Here is a 6,516-nt window from a genome sequence, read left to right as displayed (position 1 = left end):
CAACCCCCCAGCCCCGAGCCCTGGGGCCAGAATCAAATACCACTAAACCAACGCTGGACAGCATACTCACCAAAAGAAGCTCCCCTTGGGGGTAAACTCGGTGATCTTGGGGTTTTCGGAGTACTGGAACGCGGCTGGGATGTCCTTGGTGGTGTTTTTACCGTATTTCACCGTCACTGTGAGCGGGTCCGAGGGCACTCGGTACCTCCCAGTCTTACAGGTGATCTCGGAGTCAAACTTCAGGCTGAAGACGAGAGAGGAAGAGACTGTTAACGGCCAAGTGTCTCTTCGGGAACCACCGGGGGACACATGAGGCCGTTACTTACACTTCACAGGGAACCCCCCCGACGCTGACGGACACGTCCTCTTTGGTCCCCGTGTTCAGGTCTTCTCCCGTGATGGTGATCACGGTTCCCCCGGCTGCAGGACCCCTCGCTGGGTGGACAGAGACGGGTTTGGGGTCCTGGACACAGAGCGGGATAAATCAGCTGTTGGTTCTGAGACAAGTTGTTTCTTCAGTTAATTCCAGAAAATATGCGATAACGTCGAATATCGCGAAAAATTACATTACTTGTTATAGATGAACACATGTTAGTGTTCACAGTTCGGCTGCTTTCAGTATACTGCTAAAATGACTTGTTGAATTTAAAACAAATGAAATAATTTCCAACATTTTTTTTTTATTGAACATATTGAACGTAAAAGGCAACACACAAAAATGACAGTTATATTTTAGAGTGCAGCTTTCTGCTGATATTCTCTTTCCACAGACACCAAAAATCTCTGAGTGTCTTCTGCGATATGTCGCACCCTTTTGCAATGTGTATATATAGCGACAATAAAAAAATTACATACTGTATACACACACACACACACACACACACACACACACACACACACACACACACACACACCACACACACACACACACACACACACACACCCACGTGTATCAGCCCTGTTCTTCCCAGAGAAAGATTTAAAGCATAGTGCATGGTTTCTGTCTCCCCCATGAAGAATTATAGGTAATGACACAACATGATAACCACTTATGAGGTTTTTTCAACATTAATATGCGTCCCCCGCACCTCCTAGGGTCCCCCCAGTGGATAATGGTGTAAACCGAGCCCGGGGTATCCTGCTCTGGCTTTGAGAAATGAAGCATCAAATGGGCCGACTGGAATCTTGCTCCTTATGAAGGGTCATAAGGGCAAGGTTACCTCCCCTTTCTCTGCTCCCCCCCCCCCCCCCAGATCATTTGGCCCACCCATGAGAGAAGGACATCATGGATAAATGAGGAAAGTGGCAGTTGGTCAAGGCCACACACCCAGCCTCCACCTTGCCCCCCCCCCCCCCCCCCCCCCCCCCCCAAACAATATTATTGAATGCTACAATATTCTGTGATATTTTGCTCTTCTTCCCCCCCCCCCCCCCAACTTCACATTTTTTCCAATTTCAAATTATGTCCCTAAAGGAAAACTTTGTCCACATCTTGTTTCATCTAAAAATATTTATTCCTCCTTTTTTCTTTAATATCATGCTGCCAAATGGGATTGTTAAGCAAACACACTGGCCAACATATGTGTATAAAATGAAAGATTACTACTTGGCGTATGTGCATTGACGCAGTTTTGCCACGGAAAATATCGCGATTCACCCCTAGAACTACTATGAGACGCTTTGAGCTTTAGGGGAAGCCTTGAAATCCTCTCTAATGGTGAAAGAAGTATTCATACCCTTTCCTTAAGTAAAAGTACCAACTCCACACTGTAAAAATACTCTGTTACAAGTAAAAGCTCTGCACAATCACGGAAGGCTTGCATCATGAGGACGCGCCAACAGTTTTGTTGTCATTACTTAGAATTCCTCATGGGGGCGACAGAAACTTCGCAATGTAACCGTAAGTGCAATACTTAAGTAAAAGTACTTAATTACATTGTGTACATTGTACATGTGTCTGCCAGGGCACCAGTAACTGGTCAGACACACATAATGTTTAGGACTCATTTCACTTTGACTTATTGTCTGTATAATGACTTCCAATTAGTTTTTACACCATCTATTTCAGTCTGTGTTGTTGCTCAAGAGCCCCCCCCCCCCTTTCATGCCCTTTGGCATGAAAATCCCATTTCAGCAACAAAAACAACAATCTGTCAAACCAAAAGGCAAAGACACACAAATCCACCTGAAACTTTACCTGAGTTCTTCAGTATGAATCCAAACCAAAGTATACTTTAAAGCTAAATAGCTCCCATGGTGTTTATCTAGGTAGCGAGCTAAGACTAAAAAAACAAACTGTACAACTTCACCGCGGGGGAGCGTGATCAACGGGTGTGCCCGAGGAGTTTTGATAAAGGCGGCTCGTGTACACCTGCTGGGAGGGGGGGGTTCCTGTTTGTTCTGGGAGGTTTTGTGCAGCGCTTGACAACATGACAAACCAAACAACAACGCATGTTAATTCTGGGCTACACACTGCAGGATAACGCAGCCTCGCAAACTTAAGAAGTCGATCTGTCTGGAGGATTGAGACAAAGCAGTGAAGCGCGTGTGTGTGTGTGAGAGAGAAGTCTTTTGTGCTCGTTAGGAAGCGAGATGAGAGAAATAAAGGTGTGAAGAGGAATCCAACGTGAAGTAGTCCAATGTTGTTTTAAATCAGCGTGGCACAGGTGTGTGTCGTGCAGCTGCTGAGACGTCCTCGAGCATCTGGTTTGGTGGCGTTTCGGATTTGTTCTTTTTTACCGTTCTGGCAGACGGAGACGCAAAAACACGAGAATAAACACCCCTGAAGAGAGAGAACCTCAAACAGCAGCTCTCTGCCTGGCTGGAGGTTAGACGCACAAACACAGCAGACGCACAAACAGGAGGGGGGGGGGGGGGAACACACAAAGATGGATTTATTGGCATGATATAAGAAGGGAAGAGGGGGAAGGAGGCTCCTTTCTAAGGCTGCATGATTCGAGTAAAAAACTTTACTATTTGCAACTGCTTTGACCCATATTGCGATATGATTCACAATATTGGAGGGCGATCATTTTTGCCTAATATTCTAATCATTAGCTTTATTTTTCCAGACAGAAAAAGAAGAGCAACAGGGTAGTGGAGGAGAGAGAGAGAGGTGAGAGGAGAGGGAGAGGAGAGAGAGAGGAGGGGAGAGAAAGAGAGAGGAGAGAGGAGAAGGAGAGATGGAGGGAGTAGAGAGGGAGAGAGGGGAGAGGGGAGGAGGGAGAGAAGGAAAGAGGAGCGAGAGAGGGAGCGAGAGAGAGAGAGTGAGAGAGGGAGCGAGAGAGAGAGAGGGAGAGAGAGAGAGAGAGAGAGAGAGAGAGAGAGAGGGCAGCACACCTCCTTTAGGTAAACGAAAGAAGAAGCAGGCAGAGAGAGAAGCAACGTCAATGCCAGCGGATCGAAGCGATGGATGAATTGAGGAAGGAGAGAGAGGCAGACAGATTAGTTGATATGCATCGGACTCGTTGGGCAAGGTTCCTGTGCGTTTTCAGGAAGACAGATGTGAAAACACACATTCAAACATTTCGGACTCAGTGTGCGAGGACCCTTAAGGGAGAGTTGGTCGTCGAGTGTCACACCCAGGTTCCAAGCAGTCTGGGTGGGGACTACCACACAGTTCAGTGCCCTGCAGCGTCCTGCTATACCCTGCAGTTCCTCGTACCCCCGACTGGCCCCGTCAGACACCACCACAAGCCTGGGTCTGTCTGATGTTTCTCCCTAAAAGGGAGTTGTTCCTTGCCACTGTCGCACTAAATGCTCGCTCTTGGGAGAAGTACTGGAATTGTTCGGCCTCTAAATTACAGAATGTGGTCTAGACCAACTCCATCTGTAAAGTGTATTGAGATAACTCTTGATATGGTTTGATACTATAAATATAAATGGGTTTGATTGATTGACTGTTTCAGATCGAGGCGGGATGTAAAACCACTGTCAAACTAGCCGCAGTGTCGCTTTAAATGACCTTAAATTGGAACCAAGTCAGAAAATGTTTTTGTCCTTCAGACTAATTTAAATAAGTTATTAAATGGGATTACACGCCTGTTTCTGCAGCGTTGGTTCAGTAATTCTGTTTTGACAGAAAAGAAATAAACAATCTCAGAGGGGAGGTTTATCGTTGGAGAGTTTACCGACAGAGACGAGCTGTCATTTTGGTCTCAGCAGTTTGCTTTAATTGGCTTTTTGTCAGCTGTACATTAAAAAAAAACAAGGAATATGAAAGTGAACAACACCCTGTAAATTAAACAACAGAGCGTAATTAGAGAAACAAAAGGAGAACAGCAGGGGAAATCCATTTATTTTGATCAGACTTGTGTTGTCGTGGGTACACCGGCCGGGAGTCGGACACGGTTTTGTGCATTGGTGATTTTCCATGTGAGGGATATTTATTAACGCATCGCTGCGTCTTTAGGGAGCGAGATTTCTCTGCACCTCACCAGAGGAAGACTGCGTGTTTGACTTTGTGACAAACCTTTCAATGTTTCAGGGACGTGTTGAAGTTCTTTTGCAGATCGGGGTGAACTCGTGTGTTGCAGTGTTTTGACATTGACAACGAGGTGGCTCACCGCTAACGGCGCTAGCTTCTGGCTAGCAGTACCGAGCTACTGAGCATGTGCGACTCCCAACAAAGATGGGACAGAAGTGCGATGCCTCACTCTGGAGCTACAACAGAGAGCTCAACACACAGGATCTACAGCGATGTGCAGTACAACAAAAATATGGTGTTTTTTGAAAATTACACCACATAAACCTATTCTGGTACAACCTCAGAATACAATACCTAAAAAAATTAGCATAATTTGGGCACTTTACAGTAGCTGTCACACGCTGTTATGTATTGCCTCAGAAAGTTTAGAGTCTGCAGGTTTGAGGAGGCCAGATTCTACAATTTTTATAAGCTTCCCGCAGCTGAACCAACATGTTTTTAGGGTTGGGTACCGAACCTGGTACCTTGAAAATGAAACATCGTCGATATCTAGACTAGTTCGGAATCAACAAAGTCTCAAGACATTTGGCAGCTTCTTTAAGACCTTACCCGATAGGTGAAAATGACCTGAGACCTCCCTGTTCTTCCTCCTTCTACTTCTATCTCCACTGCTCCGCTGTAGGAGATTTCGGGGGGGAGGTCGGACGGCGGGATCCTCCTCGCTGGGCCGATCTCACACACCACACTGTGGACAGAAAGAGAGGTTAAATAATAACAAGGACTGTCAGCTCCGGCTGCAGCCGACAGTGGTGCAATGTAACAAGTAGGCCTACTATGAGTACCAAGTCCAGGTAATTTACTCAAGTATTTCCATGTTCTGTTACGTGACACTTCTCCACATCTCCAGACGTGGAGATGTTGAATCTTGGTGAAAACACTAAAGGTTGAAGTGTTCCTTTATGTGTTAAGATAGTTCTCTTAAGCTAAATAAAGTCTCTAAAAAGCTGTGATCAGCAGAAAAACGCATCATCACAAAGCTAAAACCGGGCTGTTTTACTGACACCATGAAAAGGTTTTTAATCTTTTTAGAGATATGTTGTTCTCACAGGACATTGATGCTTCAAAGATATGATGATCTTATAGAATGTGATGCACTGCTGTAGATTAAACTACCCCAACAGTATATAAAGGGGTTACAATGAGCACATATGCAGCAGGAAAATGCAATATACACAATTATGCAGCAGGAACATTGACCCAGACACATCAGATATTCAGTGGCTCTGTTGGACTACCTGGTGGAGACGGAGTATCTGTCCCCCTGGTGGACACAGTTCACCCCCGCCACTGTGATCTGCTTGATGTCCTCCTTCTTTACTCCCATGTTGGAGCCTTTGATGGTCACGGAGATCCGACCGTTCAGAGGGCCGAAGCGAGGGATGATCTGCAGAAAGTAGAGGAAAGACAGTGAGATTTCCTCTTTAGCATTTAGCTTAGGGTAGCATCAATTCGTAGTCATTTTGCTCGTATTTTTAGACGTTTTATGTTTTCTCTGTGGTGGTTTTTGCATCTCGTTGAAGACGTTTTGCACACGTTTTTAGTTGTTTTGCATACATTTTTAGATATTTTATATGCTGTACTGTGTGCAACCAAAAACAACGCTGGCTTGGCTGCTTCATTCTCCTCAGCTCCAGCTAGTTGTCAAAAATGTTCATAATTTTTTAAATAGCCTTCTTCTGATCGTGACAGTACTCACTACTTAGGTAACTAAGTCTTCTTTGATTTTCCTGGAGCTGGTCATTGGTTGAGCATTTTCCATTTTGCCTAGTCTTCCATCCATCCATTTTTTCCCACGTTGTTCAGGCTTCGGATGCCATTTCAAGGCATTTGAAATCATTTTGGCTGATCAGCCTATAATCTTCTGCACTTCTTTATATGTTTTCTCCTTTCCAATCAACTTTTTAATCAAAGTCCACTGTTCCTTGACTGTTCCATTTTGCTGAGTATTTCAGTGTGTAATGCACCATAACCAGCATGCACAGCATTGCATCCTTCCTTCCTTAAATATGGGCCATAACTGACACCTGTTT

General features: G+C 45.1%; 1 protein-coding gene and 1 pseudogene across 15 annotated transcripts in view; both read right to left on the bottom strand.

The window, feature by feature from the left end:
- The window catches only part of nrcama (neuronal cell adhesion molecule a), a 1,100,153-nt gene that overhangs the window by 412,641 nt on the left and 680,996 nt on the right, over positions 1-6,516 (bottom strand). The window lies entirely within an intron of this gene.
- The window catches only part of LOC116673021 (plexin-B2-like), a 279,884-nt pseudogene that overhangs the window by 32,775 nt on the left and 240,593 nt on the right, over positions 1-6,516 (bottom strand).

Source organism: Etheostoma spectabile, chromosome 23 (genome assembly GCF_008692095.1).
Source record: "Etheostoma spectabile isolate EspeVRDwgs_2016 chromosome 23, UIUC_Espe_1.0, whole genome shotgun sequence".
Classification (NCBI taxonomy): Eukaryota; Metazoa; Chordata; class Actinopteri; order Perciformes; family Percidae; genus Etheostoma; species Etheostoma spectabile.
The sequence above is the reverse complement of the archived record's forward strand: the minus strand, read 5'-3'. Positions and strand labels throughout refer to the sequence as shown.